General features: G+C 46.5%; 1 protein-coding gene across 7 annotated transcripts in view; it reads right to left on the bottom strand.

The window, feature by feature from the left end:
- LOC105479775 (dihydropyrimidinase like 5) overlaps window positions 1–16,128 on the bottom strand; it is a 102,758-nt gene extending 86,630 nt beyond the window's left edge. For 2 of the 7 annotated variants that reach the window (XM_011738029.3, XM_071076411.1), the window contains exon 1: window positions 15,706–15,958. The gene's annotated coding sequence lies outside the window, so the exon portion shown is untranslated. Of the gene's footprint in view, window positions 1–14,476; window positions 14,493–15,483; window positions 15,986–16,112 lie in introns of those variants that run through there. The other 5 variants (XM_071076410.1, XM_011738028.3, XM_011738027.2 and 2 more) reach the window with 5 other exon arrangements.
- Between the last annotated feature and the right edge of the window lie 9,948 nt (window positions 16,129–26,076).

The following is a 26,076-nucleotide window of genomic DNA, read 5'->3' as shown; positions in this document are numbered from 1 at the left end:
AAGATATTTCCAACTTGTATCAGGGTGTTACAGGCCCAACCCCCAAGCTCCCAGGGGTATGAGCTCCTTTTCCTTTACCATTCTAGGCAAGATTTGAGAAGCAGTGATAGGAAAGGAATGGAAACTCCAGCCTGGTCCACAAGTCAAGAAAATAGGTACAGGCCTGGGGGGCAGGTCAAGACTGTCCCGCACTCCTGGTCAGCAGCTGAAACTGAGCCAGTATAAAGGGGAAGGATGCCAACATCCTGGGGCCTGTGTCAGAGCTGTGGCCAAGAGTGCCAGGGCTAGTATGGTTCCACACAGTTGAACATTGGAGAAGAGGTGAGACAGGGGCAATGCAAGTGGTTGGCTCGGTGAAAAAGTGAAGGGACATTCTGGTGACGTGTGGGAAGTGGCTGGGCTCCCCTTATGGATTCTGAGGAAGACAATTATGGAGGTGGGTGTTGGGGGAAGGGGAGCCTCTCCTCCCGATGTGTTGGAGAGAGGCCCTCAGGGTGCATGTGTCAGATGCTACAGGGTCTATTCCAAAAAGGGGATTCCAAGGGGAGGGCACCTCAACAAGTCCCCTCCCCTCCACCTGAACAAAACCCAACAAAAACACCAGGGGCAGGCAGAAACAGCTTCTGGAATAGGCTGTACACTTTGAAAATGGCCATGTAATGGGGTGTTGATCACTCCTGCAACTGCTTCTAGTAAATTCCTCTGCATAGCTCCATCCCAGCCTCTCTTCCCACCAACTTGGTCAATACAGCTGCCCCACTCTGCTGGACCTCCACACAGAGGCTGGATGTGCCTGGCATCCCAGTGACTTCCACCAGCCTTGTCACAGTCAGGCACACAGCGGCTCTCTGCCAACATCCAGGCAGAAGCCAGGGAGTAGGTAGGGATAGGGAGGGGGAAGGAAGAGTGCAGACCCAGAAGAAAAATAATCAACAAATATGCAATGTCTTCATAGGGCAAAATGAGCCAGAAAACATGGACGATAGATGATGAGATTATCATAGCTTGGAGGACCGTACCTCCTAGTATGCCTGGCATAGACCCAGTTTATCCCTATAGACCTAAGTAGATTATTAATAGCAAATAATTATCACTCTCCAAAGTGCTCTGCTTTGAAATATAAATTATATGACCACCCAAGTAAGAGCACTTCAGGCAATTATTGTAAGATACAGTCACGAAAAGAAAGAGAAATAAATTCAGCTCAACACATTCATTGAAAACCAACTTGCTGAGGGGCCTTGCGCCAAGTGCCACAAGAGTGCCCTGTATTAGTTTTCTATGCTGTGTAACAAATTATCACAAATTTGGTGGCTTAAAACAACACAAGCTTATTTCCTCACAGGAGGAAGGAGGGTGTGGGTCAGGAGCCCTGGGTCCTCTGCTTAGAGCCTCACAAGGCTGCAATCAAGATGCTGGATGAGCTGTGTTTTCATCTGGAGACCTGTCTGGGGAAGAACTTGCTTCCACACTCACTTACATTGTCAGCAGAATTCATTTCCACATGGTAGCAGGCTCTCCGCTAGAGGCCACCTTCAGCTCCTAGAAGCCACCTATTTCTTGCCAAGTGGGCTTTCCCAGAATAGCCACTTACTTCATCAAGCAAAAAGAGTCTCCAAAAGGAGTTTGCTAGCAAGATAAGGTGTTATATAACAAAATAAGGGAGAGGACATTCCCATCACCCCTGTTGTATCCTATTAGTTAGAAGCAGGTCACAGGTCCTGCTCACATTCAAAGGTAGAGGATTACATGAGTGTGAACACCAGGAGTCAGAGATCATGGCTGGGGGATGGCATGAATCTGTCTTCACATCCTTAGAGAGAAAACATGTCCACAAGTAATTGAAACACAAGGCAAAATGAAATGAATGCTCTACATGAGGAAGCCAACTCTATAGGAGCATCCAGAGGCTTCCTAATCCATCATCCGAGACCAAAGAGGGCAAAAATCACCAGACATTCTCTCTGCACCGATACCGCTCACTGGAAGCTAAAGTGCCCTGTGGGTTCCTCCTCTGTGAAATGACTAAAATGTTCTCTAAATTTCTTTTAGCCCCAATATCCTGTGATGACACCTGGCCCAGTGCAGGTGTTCATCAAGCACTTGCTGCCTGGAGGAAGGGATGTGGGGATGAGCAGACAACACATTACTGTGGGAAGGTTCACAATGCCCAGTTAGTGCTTCTCATCTTCTGTGTCCTACACTTCCAACCAAGTTTTCCTCTTAATAAAAAAGACTCAAAGGGGAAATATTGGAAATGCTATTTGATAGTCAGCAATAATGGGTCTTTCCTACTTCCTGATCCCAGAGCCTTTCTTGTTTGAATGGGCAGTCGAAAAAACACAGTCTGTCTGTTCAGTAAGCCTGAAAGCCCAACTCTGTATGCTTGTGTCTTATTTCGGAGGCCTGCATCTGGGGATCTGTTTGGGAACATAAGCCATCCACATGGGCCCAAGAACTTCACCCTCCTCAAGTCTTCTCGAGTCTCTGACGGGGTGAGCCAGAGCCAGCCAAGGGTGCCAAATTATTGTTATTGTTTAGACAGGTAAAACACACACATGATAAACACTTAAAGCCATGTAAATTGTGAGTTTTCCAAGCTCCTCCCTGACCCCTCCAGAGATAAGCAACATCATAGGTTTTGTTGCGTTTCCTTCCATGGACTGTCTATGCATATTTAAGCATACATGTATTTTTCACATTACATAATGTATTACAGAAAGGGTGGCACACATTAAATATTGTTCTGCACTGTTTTCCTCCCTTTCAGTGATATATATTGGAGACTGTTCTACATCAGAACAGAAATACCTGCCTTATTCTTTGTGATGGCTGTATGGTATTCCTTTGTAAGGACATGTCATAGTGCATTTCATTCATTCTCCAATGATAGGTCTTTTGTCTAATTTTTTGCTAGTACAAATAATGCTGCAATAACAGCCCTTCATATTTTTCATCAAGCACATGTGCTTGTATTTTTTTTTTTTTTTTTGAGACGGAGTCTTGCTCAGTCACCCAGGTTGGAGTGCAGTGGTGCGATCTCAGCTCACTGCAAGCTCTGCCTCCCAGGTTCATGCCATTCTCCTACCTCAGCCTCCCGAGTAGCTGGGACTATAGGCGCCTGCCAACACACCTGGCTAATTTCTTTTTGTATTTTTAGTAGAGACGGGGTTTCACCATGTTAGCCAGGATGGTCTTGATCTCCTGACCTGGTGATCCACCTGCCTCGGCCTCCCAAAGAGCTGGGATTACAGGCGTGAGCCACCGCGCCCGGCCATGTGCTTGTATATCTTTAGGAAAAATTGCTAGCAGTGGTACTGCTGGGTTAAAAGGAATGTGCAATTTTAATTTTGATAGATAGTGTCAAACAGCAAATCTGCCAGTTTTCACCAATGAAGAACTGTGACAGCTCAGCAGCAACACAGGGTGTCTGTCACAGGACATCAAGGCAGTCAGGACAGCATCCAGTCTGCATCTTCTCATTTGACAGACACAGGAACGGAGAGGTGTTGTGCTAAACTTCTCCTTATGTGAGGGAGAAGTTTACATTCTCCAACTGTCATATTGTCCAGCCTGTTTCCATTTGACAATCATATCCCTTTGATTGTTTTTATATACATTTATATATCACAAAGCACCTAATTTAGCATCTGGACAATACCATTAGCTCCACTTAGCGCTTACCACATGCCCACTAGACTCAGTGCACGTTATCACTTTAGTCCTTTAGAAGCCTGTGAGGACGATATTAGCATCCCTTTAGTTTGCAAGGAAACTGAGGCGTGGGGAGATAAAAACGACTTTGGCCAAGATCTCTTGTGCCTAGCAGTCAGGATTCCAACCCCATATCTCTCCCATGCGCTAGCTCCTTCCTGGAAATCACACTGCCCGTTGCAGGCACTCAGGAAATAGGTGCAGGTCTGAGAGGAGGTTCAAGCCCATCTCAAACAACAGCTCAAGGCAAATTAAGTGCACAGTTATCAGACAGTAAACCTCTCTCTCCCTTGCCAGGCAGCACTAACATTCAATTCATTTCCATTTCTGGCTATTTGCACTCTGTTCCCAGATATTGAGAACTTAGCAACGGGTGTGCCTCATAACCCAATCATCTCTCCACAACACCAAGACCATTTAATTTCTGTCATAACGGCCAACTTCAGGTGCTATCTGCTACTGAGACAGCACAATTTTATAGAGTTAATTGATAAAAATCAGCTTCACTTGGAATCTTTCGTCCTCCAAATTATTCCTGTTAATGATTGAGTATCTCACATAATTTTATTCCTATTTTCACAAAAATTCTTCAATGACCAACTTGCCCACTAAGGCTGATTAGAAAGTATTTGCTGATTAGGAAACTTTGTGAAGTTGGTCCTGAAATAAAGAAATTAACATGTATTTATACACTTATTTTAATGTGAAAACTATCAGGTACTATAGATAGAATTGTACCCCCTATGCCAAAAACATTTTTTTAAAAAAAACACAATCTCTATTCTCAAAAACATATTATCAGCTAGGTATGAAAATGATGTATGTGATGTTCACAAAGATATGAATAAGGATTTTTGTGGTTGTATTATCTAAAATAATTAAAAACTGGGACATAACCTTAATGTTCATCAATAAGTAAATGCATAAATAGAATCTAATAACATATAAAAACAAAATGAATTTTAAAAATGGAATCTAGTAATTCCAATGGAACTGAAGACTGTCATTTAAAAGCTTCCATTTGTAAATTAGGTAGAGACATGGAAAAGTTTTGATGAAGGAACAGAATATGAAATAGTTTCCATGCCATGGTAACAACTCTGTAAAAATTTATGTAAACATATGGACAAGGGCTTGAATGGAATCAGCCACAATTACACTAGCTAAGCAAGCAAAATTGTCTATGGGTAGTTTATAATTGATTAAATATTGGAGCATTAGATTCATATATTTTAAAGTACAAAATTAGGCCAGCTGTGGTGGCGGATGTCTGTAATCCTAGCACTTTAGGAGGCCAAGGCGGGGGGGATTGCTTGAGCCCAGCAGTTCAAGACCAGCCTGGGCAACATAGGGAGAACCTATCTCTATGAAAAAAAAAAAAAAAAAATAGCTGGGTGTGGTGGGATCCACCTGTACCTGTGGCCCCAGCTACTTGGGAGGGTGAGGTGAGAGGATTGCTGGAGCCTGGGAAATGGAGGCTGCCCCGATCGTGCCACTGCACTCTAGCCTGGGTGACGGAGTGAGACCTTGTCTCAAAAAAAAAAAAAAAAAAAAATTACATCCTATATTATAAAAGATACAAAACATGAAATATCTAAGTGCTTAAGGGACTCAGAGTTTAAGCAGTAAGTCGAAGGTTTAAAGATATGTTAAGTCTGGGCTGATCGCGGTAGCTCACGTCTGTAATCCCAGAACTTTGGGAGGCCCAGGTGGGCAGATCACGAGGTCAGGAGATCCAGACCATCCTGGCTAACACGGTGAAACCCCATCTTTACTAAAACTACAAAAAACTAGCCGGGCATGGTAGCGGGTGCCTGTAGTCCCAGCTACTCGGGAGGCTGAGGCAGGACAATGGGGTGAACCCAGGAGGCGAAGCTTGCAGTGAGCCCAGATTGCTCCACTGCACTCCAGCCTGGGCGACAGAGCGAGACTCCGTCTCAAAAAAAAAAAGATATGTTAAGTCTGATCTCATTCACTTGTTTGTATAAAGACAAATACCAAACATGGTAGACCACATGCTAACAAAATCTTTCTCAGGAGCAATTTGGGCTGTGAATGGATTGCACAAGGAAAAACCAGCCAAGTTAGGAGTTCATGACTGCCTTGGCAGGCTCCTCTGGCTGCTCATGTTTCATTACCACCATCCTATAATTATGCCTCAACTTTATCCACATTTATGCCTGTCCTTTATCCACACTGGTCATGACCATCACTGTCATCACTCCTGAGCCACACGATGATACTGGCCATGAACATGAGATGCCACAGGCCGAAGGTTTAGTGCTCGTATCTTTGTGCCTCATCTTTTTTTTTTTCATTAGTTGCAGAGGTTCTTTCCATTATAATCCAAATGTAAAAATCGCATCTATTTTAAGTTTTTCCAGAAACCTACAGAAAATAAGATATATGTCATAATTCTATTCCTAAATTTTAAAAAGGCAGTGTCCTGTCTGGTCATTATAAGAAATCTGAAATTATTATAAGAAATAAGAAACATAGCCATCATTAGAAATCAATGTCCTGTCTGGCCAAATAAGAAATCTGAACTCTGTGATTCCAAGCTGACCCTTTGGCAGGATTTTTTTTTTTTTTTGACAGAGTCTTGCTCTGTTGCCCAGGCTGAAGGGCAATGGAGCAATCTCAGCTCACTGCAACCTCCACCTCCCAGGTTCAAGTGATTCTCCTGCCTCAGCCTTCCCAAGTAGCTGGGACTACAGGTGTGCACCACCATGCCTAGCTAATTTTTGTATTTTTTAGTAGAGATGGGGTTTCGCTATATGTTGGCCAGGCTGGTCTCGAACTCCTGACCTCAGGTGATCTGTCCACCTTGGGCCCAAAAAGTATTGGGATTACAGGTGTGAGCCACTACGCCCAGCTGAGACTTTTTTTAAGCCACAGAAATCACACAATTTGAAATTGCTATTTGACCCAATACAAGAAATATAAATTAGTTAACAATAAAAATCACTTGTTAATCTTGCCCAAGGCTGTCAGGACACCTCTGGAATGATCTTTGGACCAATGTTGCATTTATAATCTGATTTTCATCTTTTCCGTAAGAAAAACTGCAGCAGCAAGACTAAGGTAGATGTACTCTGTTTAGTTTAAAAGTGTTCATTTCAGCCAATCAACTGGTTGTTTGTGGACAATTCTTAAAAACTAGTATAATATATATATTATATATACATATATAATATTTATTACATATAATATATGTATATATTATATATATAATTTTTTAACTGGTAGATTACTATGGAGTCAGAGATATAGCTTAAAGTTCTACTTTTTGCTGAAGAATAAGAGTTGGAAGCCAACCTCTGATCAAGCCATAATATTGTGCCAGTCTTTAGGATTTTGGTTTAATCAGCTGCATTGCATACCTCAGAGGATTTTTTTTTTTTAATTTCACCATTAATCTTAGCATTTGGCACAGTTTACTAAAACAGAACATGTGTGTACCCTTGACCCGCTAATTTCACTCCTAGGCATATATATACCCAACAGAAACACACGCGTTTACCAAGACACCTACTAGAATGTTCACAGCAGCACTGTCCATGAGACCCCCAAACCGGAAACTACCCAACCATTAGCAGCATAACTGACACATTTGGTACATACATACAATGGGACGCTATATAGCAATGAAAATGAGCAAATTAGATACAACAGTAAGAGAAATCTCGCAAATATAACCTTGGGCACAAGAAGCCACTGGTGAGAGAATTTCGGCTACATGATTCCATTTCTAAAAAGTTCAAAAATAGGCAAAGCTGATTGATCTATGTGTAAGGAGTCAGGATATGGAGGAAGAATACTAAGTAAGTAGAGACTCCCCTTGAGTACTGATAATTTTCTGTTTCTTTTTTTCCTTTTTTTAAATAATAAGATTTTGAATCAGGCAGGCTTCTGAGCCATAGTAAGCTCAGAGACTCCAATTTTCTGTTTCTTAATTTGGTGCAGATTACATGGGTATGTCTCATCAAACTATACACTTATGGTTTGTACACTTCTCAGTTTATCTGTTTTACTTCACCACCCTCAGCCACTGTACCCCCCAAAAGTGACTGTTTCATATTTGTGTATTGCCACTTGACAATCGGCAAACTTAAAACAATTTAAATAACTTCATTAACATTGAAAGTGTTTCACATATGCTGGAAACAGGAGCAAAAAGACATTAAATGAAAAAATTGGGGGGTGTTTTTGAATTTTATAACAGAACAAACATACCAATCTACAAGGTCAGAAATCTGAAGTAAAAAATTAGAAAGGAGGCGACTTCTGTATCAATAGTGGATCTTGCTCTGCAGAAGGACAAAGGGAAGGACAGGACCAGACAAAAGAAGGGAGAATAAAGACCCAAGGCCTGAGAATTTCGAGCCAGCCCATGGCGGATTTGAAATCAACAAAGGGGCAGCTTAGAAATAGACACTGGAGTGACACAAAGATGGTGTGATTGAGTACTGGGCACAACTAATGGGTGGGAGACACACATTCACAGGGAGTCCAGGCAGCAGCAGACCCCAAACCCTTTGCCGAACCAATGAAAGTGGACAGATGTTATGTAGTGGGGAGTGACACATGCACAACTGAGAATACAGAAGTTCTCCTTTCTTCCTAAAAGAATCTAGTCATTCACAAAAACTCAATCTTACTTGGGCCAGATGATTTTTTTTTTTTTTTTTTTTTTTGAGACAGAGTCTGGCTCTGTCACCCAGGCTGGAGTGCAGTGGTGTGATCTCAGTTCACTGCAACCTCCGCCTCCTGGGTTCAAGTGATTCTTCTACCTCAGCCTCCTGAGTAGCCAGGACTACAGGCGTGTGCCACCATGCCCAGCTAAATTTTTGTATTTTTAGTAGAGACGGGGTTTCACCATATTGGCCAGGCTGGTCTCAAACTCCTGACTTTGTGACCCACCAGCCTCAGCCTCCCAAAGTGCTGGGATTTCAGGCGTGAGCCACTGCGCCGGGCATGGGCCAGATGATTTTTAATTTAAAAGGGAGGCCAGGCACGGTGGATCACACCTGTAATCCCGCACTTTGGGAGGCCGAGGCAGGCGGATCACTTGAGACCAGGAGTTCCAGACCAGCCTGGCCAACATGTTGAAACCTTGTCTCTACTAAAAATACAAAACTTAGGCGGGCGTGGTGGTACATGCCCGTAGTCCCAGCTACTTGGGAAGCTGAGGCAGGAGAATCGCTTGAACCCAGGAGGCAGAGGTTGCAGTGAGCTGAGATCACACCACTGAACTCCAGCATGGGCGACAGACTCCATCTCAAAAAAAAAAGAAAAGAAAAAGAAAAAAAATTTAAATGGGGAGCCAGAGGTCTCAGTAGCTGGAAAATCCTGTAAAATATTATCTAAAACCATTCAGTCAGTCATTCTTTCAATATTATCTGTTGAATGGTTACTCTGAGCGATATTTTGGGCTAGAAGCCACATGGGTAAGAAAAGAGGTCCAAATTCTATTTTAAACAAGGCGAGGTACACCATTTTGTAATGGCATAGCCTCTTGCTAAATTATTTAGTTTACTGTGAATCTCACACCCAACTCATAAGGTTCTCAGCTTAAGGTAGTGTTTAAAGGCATGGATCCTTTTATGGTTAGGGTTTCTTTCTTTTTGTTGGTGCTGTCGTCGTTTTTTTGAGACAGTCTTACTCTGTCACCCAGGCTAGAGTGCAATGGTGTGATCTTGGCTCACTGCAACCTCTACCTCCCCAGTTCAAGTGATTCTTGTGCTTCAGCCTCCTGAGTAGCTGGGGCTACAGGTTGTGCCACCATGCCTGGCTAATTTTTGTATTTTTAGTAGAAACAGGGTTTCACCATATTGACCAGGCTGGTCTCGAACTCCTGACCTCAAGTGATCTTCCTGCCTCGACCTCCCAAAATGCTGGGATTACAGGTGTGAGCCACCGTGCCTGGCCTAGTTAGTTCTTTGTGTCAACTTTACTACGCTATAGTACCATTATTCAATAAAAGATTCATCTAAGTGTTGCTGTGAAGGTATTTTGTAGATGTGGTTAACATCTATAATCAGTTGACTTTATTTTTTTTTTAATTTTTTAATTTTTGAGATAGTGTTGCTCTGTTGCCCAGGCTGAAGTGCAGTGGTGTAATCACAGCTCACTGCAGCCTCGACCTCCAAGGCCCAAGCAATCCTCCGACGTCACTCTCTCAGGTAGCTGTGCTAATTTTTTTTAACTTTTGTAAAGATGGGGTTTCCCTACGTTGCCCAAGCTGGGTGGTTGACTTTAAGGAAAGGAGATTTTCCTTGATAATGTGGGTGGGCCTCATATGATTAGTTAAAAGGTCTTAAGAGAAAAACTGAGTGTTCCCTGAGAAAGAAGAAATTCTAAGTAAAGAGTGTACCACGAGCTCCTGCCTAGTTTCCAGTCTGCCAGCCTTCCCCACAGATATGGGACTTGCCAGCCTCTCCAATTGCATAAACCAATCCTATTGGTTTTGTTTTTCTGGACAACTGATTTTCTGTTTTTCTGGAGAACTCCAGTTATACTGGAGAACTGAGACAGACGGTATTCAAACCCCTTGAGTTCAAGGCCTGGCTCTGCCATGTCCCCATCTGAGTGTCCTTTTTACTTTTGTTGCCTCATTTGCAAAATGGGGATAATAACAGCAACCTAATGCATAGGAATCAGAACCACTCCTGGCACACAGTGCTTTGAAAGTGTTTGTGAAACAAATAATTCTGTGGTTCCAAGTTGCACAAAATTCCATATATCTTAGCTGGAAAACCTGAGTTATCTATATTCCCAACAATTTGCCATCAACCGAACACGATGACTCTTCCCCACACCAAGAACTAAATAGCCTCAGTACAACAGCCCCTCACCAGTCACGCCAGCCTAACCCCACTCAAAGGAATGATGCAGCAAAGCTGAGGTCACAGCACTTCTGGAACACTCTTAATTCTCTAAGTTCTCAGCTGCTAAAAACAGCTGAGCTTAAAGAGGCTGCCAGGAAACAGACTCCACAGAGAACTATTCCTACTATTTGCAAGGGTGGGAGTTTTAGAAAGGAGTCCTAATCATTCGCTCTGTTCCCACTGTTAATCCTTACGGCAACTTGCCATGGCCCCTTGGGATGAATGATTAAATGGGGAATCAAAGTGTTGTTTTTGTGGACACACATTTTAGGGGCAGAATATGATGCTGCTGCTGATGGTGATGATAACTTTTACTGAGCACTTACGAGATGCCAGACGCTGCTCTCAGTGCTAACTATTAACTCATGTAAACCTCAGAACAACCCCTTACGTAGATACTGTTAGGTTGGCACAGAAGTCACTGCAGTTTTTGTCTTTAAAAGTAATGGCAAAAACAGCAATTACTTCTGCACCAACCTAATACAACCATCCTCATTGCACAGATAAACAGAAAGTGACCAAGGTGAAACCTGAACCCAGGTTTTCTGGCTCTCCCTCCGGTACACACTACCGCTGAGCCTGGATTGTGACGAGGGAGGAGGGAGGCGAGGGAACAAGTACAGAACAGGGCTGTGATTGATGGGAGTGCTTGGCAAGCTCGGGTCCAATCAATGAGTAAATCAGCTTATTTTAAATGAAACAAGTTTCAAAGACTGAAGTAGAACAAATCATACACCATGTTCCTCCCTGAATTTCCTTTGTGCCCACTTTTATACATAAATACCAAAGCTCACAAAAGATTCATGCTATGGTATTTCAATCTTTCATCTTCATATAAAAAAAAAGTAAGGCAAAGCGATTTTGAAATTATTTCTCATTTATCCACTAGCAGTGCAATGAAATCAAACACCTGCTTACTTGAAAAATGATAAAACACATTTATTCTTATTTGCTCCCATATTATACCAAGTTTTCCCTACAGGACTTCACGTTGACAAAGATATCCTGTTTTACAGGATTCCTGTGAATTAAGTCTTAGAAGACTTTTCTGGAATACGTTTTTATACCTCAGAAAACAAAAAAGATACACAGGACCAGATTCTATCAGAAACTGGTAAATTTTCACATCAGAAGATAGACTGGGTCTCAGATACTCTTGTCCAACTTCTCCAGCTCTCAATATATTTCTATGCCCTAAGAAAATGATCTGAACACAAAATTTACTTTTTTTTTTTTTTTGAGATAGGGTATCACTCTGTTGCCCAGGCTGGAGTGCAGTGGTACAATCTCAGCTCACTGCGACCTCTGCCTCCCGGGTTCAAGCGATTCTCCAGCCTCAGCCTCCCAAGTAGCTGGGACTACAGGTGTGTGCCACCGTGTCAGGCTAATTTTTTTGTATTTTCAGTAGAGATGGAGTTTCACCATGTTGGCCAGGTTAGTCTCGAACTCCTGACCTCAAGTGATCCTCCCATCTCAGCCTCCCAAACTGTTGGGATTACAGGCATGATCCACCGTGCCTGGCCACAATTTACTTTTGCCCCAGAGACCTGCCTATAGTCATGCCGTCCTTTGGCTTATAGTCCCTTGGAGCTAATGCAAGATCATACAGAAGCCTGGACCAGAGAAGCTATTAAGGGGAAATTCTCAGATAGCTATGGCAGGAGAAGAGACGTGGAAGTGCCACATATGAAGTTTACGCCAAGTCCTGAGACCTGATTTTGTCAACTGTGTAAACTTGCCTTGCTGTGGAATTCTTTCCAGAGACAGCAGCATTGAGAATAATGCAACGACCCTGCTAATGTTTGCACCTAGAGAGGTTATGCTGACAACAGCCAGGTCTTCACGTCCCAAGAACATCTTTGTGTACCTAGCCGAGGTCCCCAAGCTCAAGAATGGCACCCCGGAATTCTGGGGACATAAAGTCCTTCTCTGGGCCCACCTGCCTCTCCCCTTTCTGGGTTCTGTCTTCCAGGTGTTTTACTGGAGCAGCAGCAGAAGGTGGGAGAGGGAGGCTGCTTTCTCTCCATCATCCCTGTAAAAACTGGCTGGTCATACTGGCATTCCTCTTCTATGGATTCCCTGCCATGAGGAACAGACTGGGATAGATGTTCACAGAGTGCTTTAAGAGGATTGCATCCTTTTAAAAATCCATAAAATTATTACAAAAAAGAAGCCAACAAAACACTCCTTTCTGAAATTGTTCCCTTGGGTAATATTATGAAAACATGTTTCCCATAGGAGCTCTTTTACAAGAAAAAAACCTTCATTGTCAGATTTCTGAGTTTCTAATATTGAGATTCCTAGTTTTTATGTACTCTGAATGCATATTTGTATGTATGCGTAAATATATATATATATAATTAGTTAAAATATAGTATGCATATATATGTGTGTGTATGTGTGTATATACATATTAATAGATACATATATATAATTAGGTTAAAATATAGTTAAAAACAACCAATGAGCAATGTTTCAGATAGTCCTTCCAGACCAGTTTTGTAAATTCTGTGAGGCACCTCCTCAAAACACCATCCTTTAAAACCAGCAAGACATAGCCTACTGCTGACTCCCTATGGCCAGAAAGGACACTCAGACAAGAGGCCTTCACGTTGGCAGCCATCATCTGTCCTGGGCAAGAGCCAACAGTCATAGCACAGTCCTTCACCTTACGCACCAACCTTATTAAGAAAGAAAATCCTGAGATTTCAAGGCTGGGTTAAGAGAGCTCTCAGTTAACTTAGTGGCAAATGTAAGTGGCATCAATGAGTTCTACAATGCCAAGTATTGCCCAGTCTGGGAACAAAAACATTCCTGCTTTTTTTTTTTTAATGAATGGCAATCTAAAATGATAATTTTATACTAAAGATTCACCTTTAACTTGTCATCTAACCAACTAGCAAAGCAACAGTGCAACACAGAGTTCTGGCTTTGGCTATCACTTCACATGTCAAGGCGCTGCAGCGGTGACTTGCAAGGTATTTAGACTGAGGGGAAGAAGCCGAGTGCATGGAAAGCCCTGCTGAAAGCCTGTTTTAGGCTTCCATTCGGTTCATCTGCTTTCCCATGGGCAAGCAACCACCGCCTATCACAGAGCCACCCCAGTCTTAGGTCAGCAGACAATATGGGCGAAGTCTGCAAGAGGCGCACTGGCTTGGGTGTGGTCACTGGCAAAGAAAAGCACTGGTCCCCAAGCAGCGGCTCCCAAACCAAGAGCCTCACCCTTGGCGGATCATTTCCACCCGCTTCTCAGCAATTTGACCACAATCCGCACCAGCCCTTACGGCTCCCCCTGAGAAAGCATAGCGGCAGACTCGGGCCTCCTCGGCAGACAAAGCCGCTGCTCGGGGGAACCCGCGCTGCACCGAGGCGACCTCCAGTCTCTGGCACCTGCGTCGCCGCCCGGCAGCTCTGCGCAGCTAACCACGCCGCGTCTCGGCAGCGGGTGGACAGCGCGGTGCGGGCGGCGGCGCTGCACCGGAAGGCACCCAAGCCGGAGTGAGGGGGTGGCTGTCTGCAGGCCCCCAGGCCGGGGGAGCGCCTCCCACCCGGGATTCCCGGCGGGGCCGGGCCCCCACACAGCCCCAAAGACAGCACGTGCCCGGAGGTTCCGCAGGCAGTATTGCCGGCACGCGAAAACTGCACCCTTGCGTCCTGGGGGGACCTGGTTCGTCGTCGGGTGGACACCAGGGTCGGCTATTGTTCTCTGGGTTTCCCCGAAGGGAGACGTCCCCCATGCCGCCTCCCTGGCAGCACCTGCCGCTGGGCAAAGCCTTTCAGCTTCTCGAGAAAAGGGGGGCGCCGCGGAAGACCACAGAACCCTAAGCGAGTCGCTACCGGCTGGTTTCAAGCCTAAAGACAAAGCTCCTCACCAAGCCAGCCCAGCCCCGTCCCGGATCTGCCATCCTGGGTCCCTAGCCCCGGTCCGAGGGCCACGCCCAGCCGGCCACCTGGGCCGCCGGGCCCCGCGCCTGCAGCTGAGGATCGTTTGGCCTGAGACCGCCTCTCAGCTGCTTGCCCCTCCCTCCTCGGGAGGCTCCCCTTCCCAGGAGGCCCCCCTCCCTCGCACAGCGCGGGTCTCCTCGCTCTCGTCCTCCCTCCTCAAACCCAGGCGGTCTCCACCCGCCTGCATCCCTCCTCCCCTCCCCATTCTTCAGCAGATCCAGCCTCGCCGGGCGCCACCTGCACCGAGCTCCTTCCTTCGCTCTTCGGACTAGCCCCCGCCCCCGCCCCTTCTCTTTCCTCCTCAAACCCTAGTTCCCACTCCCTGCTCCCCAAGACCCACTACCTGTTCCAAGCCAGCTCCCCAGCCTTCCCCATCCCCATCTTTTCTCAACCCAGGCCTCCCCTCGCCCTCTCCCGGCTTCTCTCCAGCTCAGACTCCAGCCCCGTCCCCAGGCCCGGGGCGTCGACGTCGGTGCCCGCTGAGATCGATGCTGCAAGGCGGGCTCCCGCGCTGGGCTCCAGCCGAGGAACCCAGCTCGGCGCCCGCTCTGGGCTGGGCAGCCGCAGGAGGCCTTTGTGGCTCAGGCAGGAGGCTCGGAGGCGGCAGGCGAGTCCTCTGCAGGCGTCCGCTCCGTTAGCCAGGCGGGTGGAACAGACCGCCGGGTCGGGTCCAGGCTGGGCAGATCCCAACTCGGAGGCGAGAAGGACGGAGGGTGTGTATCTGGGTGGTGTGTGGGACCGGGGACAGCGCAGATCCTGGGACCGGCAGGACTGGCCCCTGGCCAGAGGCACCCCCGCCCAGCCCTCCAGCGGTCCACTGCACAGCGCCTGGCTAGGGGAGCAGCCCACTGCGTGCTAGGCGCGAAACCCCTCGGCCGAGGCGCCTCCTCACCCCAGGGCTTTGCAACCCCGCGAGCACACATTAAACGCTTACTGTGAGCAGGGCCCGGCACGGCGCTTCGTTGGCGTACAAAGAGGACCCCAAGAGCGCCCTGGCTTAACCCTGATGGCCACCTTCCCAACCCCAAACCACACCTCCCGCCGCGTCCCCTGCGGCCGGGCCCCAGGCGCACCCGGCTCCCTGCCCTTTTGTGCACCTCACGCAGAAACAGAAGGGGGAGAGGAGGATGTCCTAGCCCGAGGCGGATAAACCCACCGACCCCCCTGCCATCACCCACTCCTCCGGGATGCTGCGGCCGCGGGGGCCCGTGGCTCGGTCCGTCTCCGTCTCGCCGCGGCGCCGGAGCTGCGGGTGCTCGGGGCGGCGGCGGCTGCACGCGCGCTCGCTCGGGGGCCGCCTCAGCGCGCCCAGCGCGGGAGTCCAGAGTGGGGAGCGGGGGAGGGGCGCGTGTGGGGGCTGGGAGCGACCTCCGCCAATCACCGCGCGGCCGGCTCCTCCGCCGCTCCCCACCTCCGCTAGCAGGTTAAGGGGAGGCGGGGACAGGCGGCGCCCCGCATCCTCGGCGCCGCGCGCGGCCGCCGCCTAGAGACTACAACTCCCGGCAGGCCCTGCTGCAGGGCCGGGGTCCGTTAGCGGACGGAGGGCGCGGCCGGAGAACTCACCGACCCCCCTAGCACCCGGCTCCGTGTTCCCTCGGGTTTCCATGGAGACTCAGGACATCACAAAGCCTGGACGCGCCGAGGCACGGGTCCGCGGGGAGGGCCGGGGGGCGGCTCCGGAGGACACCCCGCCTCCCCTCCCCCAGCTGGATCCCACCCCAGGGGCTGAAACAATGCGGCGACCGCCTCTCCCGGGCTGCGGCCGGGCTGCCCTCCGCGGTGGGACCCCGCCGAGGCCGCCTGGTTCGCGCCAAGACCCGCTCTGACGCCCGCGGGATTGCAGGATGCAAAGGGCGGGGTGGGCGTTATAGGAAAACTGTTCTCATGATCAAAGTGATGGCCACTTGGGGCCACCGCAGTTCGCATCTGCACCCTGTGAGGTCTCGAACCCGGAGTGCATTCTCTCCACCGAGAAGATTTTGCCCAGGGCCACGCGGGGGCTTCCCTGTCCAGAGCGCTCAGGCCTGGTGCCTGTCTTATTTCTGGCTTCTGTCAAGGGACAGCGAAGCCTTTGGAAATTATTCATAACCCAATTTACATTCGCTTCACCTGTTTCTTCATGTTTAAATACATACATGATTTACCAAAATCAACAAATCTAAAAAAGAAGAGGAAGGATCATCCCCGGTTTGTCCCACCTTCCTAGCTAATCCCGGTTCAAGCCTTTGCCATTAATCTGTGTTATTTTCTGCAGTTATAATAATAGTGTGGATTAGTCATTGGCCTCTTTGCACTTAATGTCACTCCAAAGGCGTTGCGATGCGTGTTAAAATGCAGCATCGAGGACCCCCAAGCTGCAGCTGCAGAATCCCTCCCTCTCCGGGCTCCCCCAGTATCCGGTGGGGATGAGGAGTCCCCTGGCAGCCATGGCCTCGTGAAGGGATTCTCTTTGCAGGATACTTTCAAACAAAATGGTGTTCACTACTCCGGGGGCGTGGAGGGGGTCCCCTCTCCCCATCTCAGCAAAATCTACCCGGGCGCAGGACCCGCAGAGCCCGCCAAGGCGGGGTTCCCTGCTGTCCTTCCCCGGGGAGCTTAGGGCCTGGACCAGGCCAGGCTGGCCTTCGAGGGATGCATTTCTGGATTACCCACTACTGAGTCCTCCCCTTCCCAACTCCCCTCTGCTTGGTGAGCAGAGAGCAGGGAGCCCCCAGGGGAACCTCAAAGCATCCCCAATCCAGCGCAGCCCGGGATGTGGCTGTGAAAACTGCTCCAGCTTGGGGCACTGCCCTGTGAATTCTCCAGGGATTTGCCCGAACAGGGATGTAGGCAAAATGGACCGGGCGTCAGGGAGGTGGCGTGCAACTCCCAGTGGCCTCCCGGCGGCGGAGTCCAGAGGCTACTGCGCGCAGGCGGTGCTGCGCTTTTTGCTTAAGGGAGAGGGAGCCCCCTAGTGACTATAAATGTTTTCTGCGGCGTTTCGTAGACCTTAAATTTGGACTCTAGCTTCTTAGCTTTCTTGGGCTACCTTCCCCAGTCAGAGAAACGGCTGCCTCTACGTCATCTGTCAGTATAGGACATTGATAAAGGTTGCACCCAAACCAGGGGTTGCATATGTCCTCAGTACTTGACTTCAGTTTGTCGTTGTTAACTTAGGCTCCATTTCCTGGGAAGTAGAAAGAGCACAGAGCTGGGAGTCCCACATTGCTGGGTTGGAATCTTTGCTCCTTCAGTTTCTATCTACTTGACCTTGAGAAAGTGACTTACTCCAGCTGACCCTTAGCTCCCCCCAGAATACTGGGGTCACATACATTTTTTTTGTTTTTTGAGACGGAGTCTCGCTGTGTGGCCCAGGCTGGAGTGCAGTGGCCCGATCTTGGCTCACTGCAGGCTCCACCTCCTGGGTTCACGCCATTCTCCCGCCTCAGCCTCCGAGTAGTTGGGACTACAGGCGCCCGCCACCACGCCCGGCTGGTTTTTTGTATTTTTAGTAGAGACGGGGTTTCACCGTGTTAGCCAGGATGGTCTCGATCTCCTGACCTCGTGATCCACACACCTCGGCCTCCCAAAGTGCTGGGATTACAGGCTTGAGCCACCGCGCCCGGCCCATATACATTTTTTAACCTTGTCGTGGAAATTACATGAACAAATGTATATGAAGGCCATAGCATATTGCCTGGCATATAGTGTGCATGCAACAAATGCAGCTATTATTATTTATCCCACAGAAAGTGGTTATTGAACAGTGTGAGGGATATAAGAATATGTGACACTCCCCGCAATAACAGCCACAAAAGGCAATATATTGCGATTTTTATTATAAAGCTCATATTACTACTTGGTCAGATAAAGTAGAATAAGAATTTGGATGGGAAAGAAATCAGTTCTGCATAACATTGGGAAATGGAGGAGCTAGAATTTGGATTTCACCTGGATATTGATTTGATGGACAGTTCTAAGCAGAGGTCTGAGATTCCAGGGTGAAGGAGCAAAAGCTTGTGGGTGGGGAACACAAGGGGATATTTGGAAGACAGCAGAAGAACCCACCATGTCTTGAAAGTCAAGTCCCTGAATGAGGGTGATGGGAAGAGAATGGGGATAGTGAGTTAGGCAGGGGTTGGGGGTCAGACCTCACAAAGCCCAGGGCTACTGGTTTTTATGAGTAAATGTGTTTTGAGTTCCCAACAGTCTTAACAAACTTCAGAATAAAGGCAAGTTAAAGACTACCATGAAAGGAGGAGGGAGAAAAAAATCACACTTTCTGAACTCCTATTATGAGCCCGGGTCTATTTGGTGTTTTACAACACATCATTTAATCCTTGCTACTCCACACAGCAGGTAGCATTGCTCATCTTACAAATGAGGCTATCTGGACTTAGAGAGGTTAAATGATTTGCCTGGGAAGTCACACTGCTGTAAGCAACAGAGCCAGGATTCCAAAGGACATCTGCCTGGTGCAAAGCGGAGCCCTTCCTGCTCCAGCACGTCCTCCTGCCAGCCTCCAGAAGGCCGGATCTCCAGTGCAGAGAGAGCCTGTGATGGTGAGTGACTCTCAAGAAGAGCCCGTTGCCAAGCCATGGGACCCAGACGTTCCTTCCTCTACAGCTGCAACCTGTCCCTCCTCGAAGTGCCCCCTGGGAAAGGGGCTCTCCAGTATTCCCAGGAGCTTTGTATAATATTAAGTTTCCTCCTCATCCTTCTCTTTTCACTTTTTTTTGCTCCTTATACTTCTCAGTGACAACCCTAGTGTGGGGAACAAATTGTGAAGTCTAGTTAGCCATTAAAAAAAAAAAAAAAAAAAGTGAGGCCAGGTGCAGTGGTTCATGCCTATAATCCTAGCACTTTGGGAGGTCAAGATGGGACCATCACAAAGCCCAGGAGTTTGAGATCAGCCTGGGCAATATAATGAGTCCTTGTCTCTGCAAAAACATTAAAAAAATTAGCTGAGTATGGTGGCAAGCGCTTGTAGTCCCAGCTATTCAGGAAGCTGGGGTGAAAGCATCACTTAAACCCAAGAGGCGGAGGTTGCAGTGAGCCCAGATTGCTCCAGTGCACTCCAGCCTGGGTGACAAAGGGAGACTCTGTCTCAAAAAGAAAAAATAGCCTGGGCGTGGTGGCACATGCCTGTAGTCCCAGCCCTTTGGGAGGCTGAGGCGGGCGGATCACCTGAGTTCGAGACCAACCTGACCAACATGGAGAAACCTCGTCTCTACTAAAAATACAAAATTAGCCAGCCATGGTGGCACATGCCTGTAATCCCAGCTACTCAGGAGGCTGAGGCAGGAGAATCGCTTGAAGCCGGGAGACGGAGGTTGCAGTGAACCGAGGTCATGCCATTGCACTCCAGCCTAGGCAACAAGAGTGAAACTCCGTCTCAAAAAAAAAAAAAAAAGAAAGAAAGAAAAAATAGACCAAGTGCGGTGGCTCAGGCCTATAATCCCAGCCCTTTGGGGGACCAAGGCAGGTGGATAACCTGAGGTCAGGAGTTCGAGAACAGCCTGACCAACATGGCGAAACCCTATCTCTACTAAAGATACAAAATATTAGCTGGGCGTGGTGGCACGCGCCTGTAGTCCCAGCTACTCAGGAGGCTGAGGCATGAGAATCACTCAAACCCAGGTGGCAGAGGTTGCAGTGAGCCGAGATCGGGCAACTGCACTCCAGCCTGGGCAACAGAGCAAAACTCCGTCTCAATAAAAAAAGAAAAAAAGAAGAAAAAAAATTGGTCAGGGGTGGTGGCACAGGCCTGTAATCCCAGCTACTCCGGAGGCTGAGGCCGTAGAATCGCTTGTGCCCAAGAGGCAGAGGCTGCAGTGAACTGAGAGCTTGCCATTGCACTCCAGCCTGGGTGACAGAGCAAGACTCTATTTCAAAATAAATAAACAAATAAATAATAAATAAATAATTGTCAACCAGCAGTCAAACCTGTGTATTCAAGACAGTGCCACAAAGCAGGAGCCAAATTTAAAAAGCTCAGGGCCAGAGGGGCAACAAGACAGACAGATTTTGGGAGAGGGAGGCAGGGCAACAGAGAAAACATGAAGAAGATCTAAAGACATAGAGATACTCAGATACACAAACAGGGGAATGAGACTGGGAAGGTTCCAGGCCCCAGAGCAGTGACTACCATCAGACAGGGGACGGAGGAGGAGGCCTGGGCAGGCTGAGGGGGTGCTGTGCTTGAGCTGAAACATCAAAATAAATTCCAATGGTTTATCACTACCGTTGAAACTCCGAGGAACTCTCCAAAAATTTAAATCATTCCTTCTGGCCTAGGGAAGTTGTTTTTTCTTTCTTTTTTTTTTCTGCTTTTATTTTTAAATTTCAAAGTTTAATTTTGAAATGCAAGTTTGCCTTCTCTTGGAACGAGAATGGCCACAAACCAGCATAAAGGAGGAATTGCTGGATGATTCCAGCTGCCCCAGCCTTGTAGCAGAAATCTACAATGTTAAATTGGCATTTATTTCACGCACATGTAGAGGTTCTTTAAGCCAAACAAAGCTAGAAATTGCATAGTCTCACAATGCCAACATTATCCAGATGAAGATAATGAGGCTTTGTTTTAAGCCTTTTTCTCCCTTGACAAATAAAATTTGAGTATTAGAAAGAATAATAATGAGGACAAGAAACACAAGTCAAATATAAACAATCACCTTCAGGGAACAAAAGAATTACTCTAAGAGTTAGCTCTTTAATCACCTTTTGGTTCCCTACCTGTCGTGTTCCACAACACAGGGCTTTACTGAGCCCCTACTGGTGAAGGAGCTGAGAACATAGGAAAGAATCCTCTCACCCATGCCCCCAAATTGAATTTTTATTTATTAAGTGAATCCAAATGAGTAAGACAGTAGGGCCAGGCATGGTGGCTCATGCCTGTAATCCCAGCATTCAGGAGGCCAAGGTGGGTGGATCACCTGAGGTCAGGAGTTTGAGACTAGCCTGGCCAATGTGGTGAAACCCTGTCTCTACTAAAAATACAAAAATTAGCCGGTGTGACGGTGTGCCCCTGTAGTCCCAGCTACTCGTGAGGCTGAAGCAGGAGAATTGTTTGAACCCCGGAGGTGGAGCCAAGATCATGCCACTAAATTCCAGCCTGGGTGACAGAGTAAGATTCCACCAGGGGGAAGAAAAAAAAAAAAAAAAAGCAGTACTTTTCCCTTATTACCTTTCACTGATATTCTTTTTATGAAGCCAGTTCCTCCGTTGAGCTTTCTTTTGTTTTTGTTTTTTGTTTTTGTTTTTTAGAGATGGAGTCTCACTCTGTCACCCAGGCTGGAGTGTGTGGCACAATCGTAGCTCATTGCAGCCCAGCTCATTTTAAAAATCTTTCTGGGGAGATGGGGTCTCACTGCTTTGCCCAGGCTAATCTCAAACTCCTGTCTTTAAGTAATCCTCCTGCATCAGCCTGGAATTACAGATTTGAGCCACTGCGCTTGGCCCTAATTTTTGTTTTTTAGTTGCATTAATCAGAACTTATCTAAATAAGAATTAAAGCTAGGCTGGGTGCTGTGGCTCACACCTGTAATTCCAGCATTTTGGGAGGTTGAGGCGAGTTGATCACTTGAGGCCAGGAGTTTGAGACCAGCCTGGCCAACATGGTGAAACCCCTTCTCTACTAAAAGTACAAGAATTAGCCAGGCATGGTGATGGGCACCTGTAATCCCAGCTACTCAGGAGGCTGAAGTAGAGGAATCGCTTGAACGTGGGAGGTGGAGATGGTGGTGAGCCGAGATTGCACCACTGCACTCCAGCCTAGGCTACAGAGCAAGACTGTCTCAAAAAAAAAAAAAAAAAAAAAAAAAAAAAAAAAAAAAAAAAAAAAGCTAATATTTATTGAGGATTTCCTGTATACTTTAAGTGTATTATTCATTTAATCCCACAGCACACCTGTAAGAAAGATATCATGACATTCACTTTATGGAAGAGGGAACAGGACCTTGAAGTAACTTCCCCAACGTCAAACAGCTCAAAGGGGCAGAGCTAAAATCAAAGTCCCAGTTTGACTCCAGGTTCCATGTCTATTCCATTAGACCACTCCATTAGTTCAGTACCTGTTACTGAACATTATTCCACTTACACTTTCCCTTTTCTCAAATCTATTATGGTTACTTTGAGTTTTTGTTGTTGTTGCTGTTGTTTTTTAAGTTGGTGGTATTTTTTTTTTCTTGTTGGATTGTATGGATGGGAAGTTATTTAGAATTATAATTTTCAGGGAGGCATCCACTGTGTGATGGGGTAGAATTTGGTGATTTGTAGAATTAAATTCATTTGCTTCCCCACTTTCAGGTAAAAAAACCCTGTAAGGCACCCAGGGGACCAGGCGTCCTGCTGTTCAAACCTCCAGTGTCTCAGAGGGCTTGGCCCATGTGGCCAAGTGGGGCAAGTGCTTGTGTGACCTGGGAGAAGTCACCTCCGTCAGGGGACATTCTCTTCCCCACTGTAGTGCAGTAGTCACCAGTTCTGTTATTTTGAGGATCAAAAAAGACTGAATAAAGTCCCAGAGTGTGGAGATCGTGGGCCACATTTTGACAACCCCCTGAATCACTCTCTCGGCTGTGGAACCTGGTCGGGTTATGCAGCCTCTCTACATCTCGGTTTCTTCCTCTGTGCAAGTAGGGTAGTTCAGTTCCTACCCACAGGGTGGCTGTAGGGAGTGCACCAGGAAATGTACATCAGGTGCCTGTGTATGAGGCACATGCTCAGTGTTTGGTCAATGGTTTATAATGAATAGGCTTAAAATTTGACAATGTAAACACCGTGCAATTGAAGTGTAGAACAGGGCACCTACCTTTGGAAGTGTAATGAGGATTAAATAAGTCACATGTATGGCAATTAAAACTGTTAGCAATTACAATTGTTATTATCTGTTCAGTGAAACAAATGTCCATGAAGCGTGAAATTACAGTAGACAGATCATAGTCCTGGTAGAAATAAAACAACTCTTCTTGGCTTTATCATACACCAAGTGGAAATCGTTCTTGAGATCTTTGCCATTCCTCTCCTGGGAATTTTGACCCACCAAATGTTGGACCAGATTCCTAACAAGGAACATCTGGCCAGATGTTTAGCCAGATTCCTAACAAGATCTGGGTACCTGATATTATTACCAGGTACCAGGGTACCAGGAGTTGTGGTTGGACTGAGGTCCCTCAAATGAGCTTTGGATGTTTTGTTCTGTGTGTCCAGAATCCAAAACTAGAGCCCACCTGTCTCCCTCTCCCATCCCTTTCTGGCATGGACACAGTACGCCAGGACTGTGTGCCTGTAATTCAGCGCCCCACTCCCTGAAGAGGGCCAGGCTACCCGCAGCCAGGGATTCTCCACTCAACAGTGGGTGTTTTACCGCATGCACCTGGTGTGCCAGAACCAGAAGGTGAATAAATACATCATCCCCTCAACTCACCTCAGCTTTTTTCTCTTAGGGAGGAGAGCCTGTGCTCAGACCGGCTACAATTTAGTTGTTCTTTGAGATGTGTCAGCAAATGTTTGTGCTGGGAATTGAACTCATCTGAGTCGAAGCAAAGTGCCTGAGGATCAGACAATGCCTTAGGGCACCTGATCAAATGAGATAACATTTCAGAAATTGTCCAGCCTTGGCAGCATAGTGATCCTCCATCTCGACAAAAAGTTTTAAAATTAGCTGGGCATAGTGGTGTGCGCCTGTAGTCCAAGCTACTTGGGGGGCTGAGGTGGGAGGATCTCCTGAGCCCAGAGGGTTGAGGCTGCAGTGAACCCATGATTTATGCCACTGCATTCCAGGCTGGGTCACAGAGTGAGACCCTGTAAAAGAAAAAGGAAGGAAGGAAGGAAGAAAGAAAGAAAGAAAGAAAGAAAGAAAGAAAGAAAGAAAGAAAGAAAGAAAGAAAGAAAGAAAGAAAGAGAAAGAAAGAAAGAAAGAAAGAAAGAAAGAAAGAAAGAAAAGGAAGAAAGGAAGAAAGGAAGGAAAGGAAGGAAAGAAAGAAAGGAGAGAGAGGGAGAGAGGGAAGGAGGGAGGGAAAGAAAGAGAGAAAGAGATATTGCTTAGCTTTTTGTTGAATTGCATATAAAGCATTATATCGATGTGAATTACTTTTGTTATTATTATTTGATCTGAGGTTTAAAGAGTCATCAGGTTTTGTTCTTTTTTTGTGTGTATGGTAGTTCTTAGTAGCCCTTAGCCTTGAAATTACACATCACCTGGATTAATGGAAACATAATAGTTGTGATGTGTAAAATCTGCCATTTCTCTGGATTCCAGTTATAGAAAAGATGAGTTAAAGAATTAAGAAGTTTAGGCTGGGTTCAGTGGCTCATGCCTATAATCCCAGCACTTTGGGAGGCCGAGGTGGGCAGATCATTTGAGGTCAGGAGTTCAAAACCAGCCTGGCCAACATGGTGAAACCCCATCTCTACTAAAAATAGAAAAAAGTAGCCAGGCTTGGTGGTGGGTCCCTGTAATCCCAGCTACTCGGGAGGCTGAGGCAGGAGAATTGCTTGATCCCAGGAGGCAGGGGTTTCAAGGAGCAGACATCATGCCATTGCACTCCAGCCTGGGCAACAGAGTGAGACTCCGTCTCAGAAGGAAGGAAGGAAGGAAGGAAGGAAGGAAGGAAGGAAGGAAAGAAAGAAAGAAAGAGAAAGAAAGAAAAGAAATAAGAAGTATATTGAAAACCCTTCCAGACAAATACTGGCATAACTTCATCTGGAAATACAGTTTTCAATTGCAAGCTGGTGTAAGATGGAGAAGGAGTTTCATTGCTTGTTTGAGAATCCTTCCTCTTGAGTATGGAGGGAAGAAAATGGCCAATAAAAGTAGAACTCTGCGATTCAATGACCTAGGTAGAGGGAAGACATTATACTGATCCAAAGTCTTTGAAAATGACCAGGAGGGTCTGGCAGTAGAGTCTGGTTGTAAAATTACGTATGCAACTTTGTAGTTGTGGTTCAGAGAGCCAGTGATTTGCCTTACTCCTTACAGAGATGGAAGTTCCAGAGTTTCTGACTTTTGTCTTCTCAAAAGCCCTGATGAGGCAGAACAAAGAAAAGCATAGAGCTGTCCAAACCTCTAGTGCTGAAACTTATAATAGGTATAGTTCTTACAGTAAACGAGGAAAATTAAAGTAGGATTTACCATAACATGAAGAGTATGCCAAACAACAAAGAGAACTTCTGTAAAATAAAGATATTTATTTGGAAGTAGAGCATTGCAATGGAAATACACGTGCCATAGTAAACTATGTGCATATTCTAGGAGGTAATGGAAGACGAAGGTTTTTAAAGGGAAAAATGAAGATTACATGATTAGTTTGAAATAATTTTCCTTGGCTACAAAGATCAATAACAGTATGAGGTTAGACAGGCCATTTCTGAGCAGATGTCCTTTGTGCAAGATTGTGGTTTTGCAGTCTTTGTGATAGTTTTTATCAGGCATACAAGTATGAGAGCCCTCTCTTCATGGCCTGTCTTCAAACCCAGCTCTATTTGTCAGGGTTTTTAAATTTATTTATTTTTTAAATTTTTAAATTTTTTTTAAATTAGTGACGCCATT

The sequence above is a fragment of the Macaca nemestrina genome, chromosome 13 (assembly GCF_043159975.1).
Source record: "Macaca nemestrina isolate mMacNem1 chromosome 13, mMacNem.hap1, whole genome shotgun sequence".
Lineage (NCBI taxonomy): Eukaryota > Metazoa > Chordata > Mammalia > Primates > Cercopithecidae > Macaca > Macaca nemestrina.
This window is presented reverse-complemented; position numbering and strand designations above follow the sequence as displayed.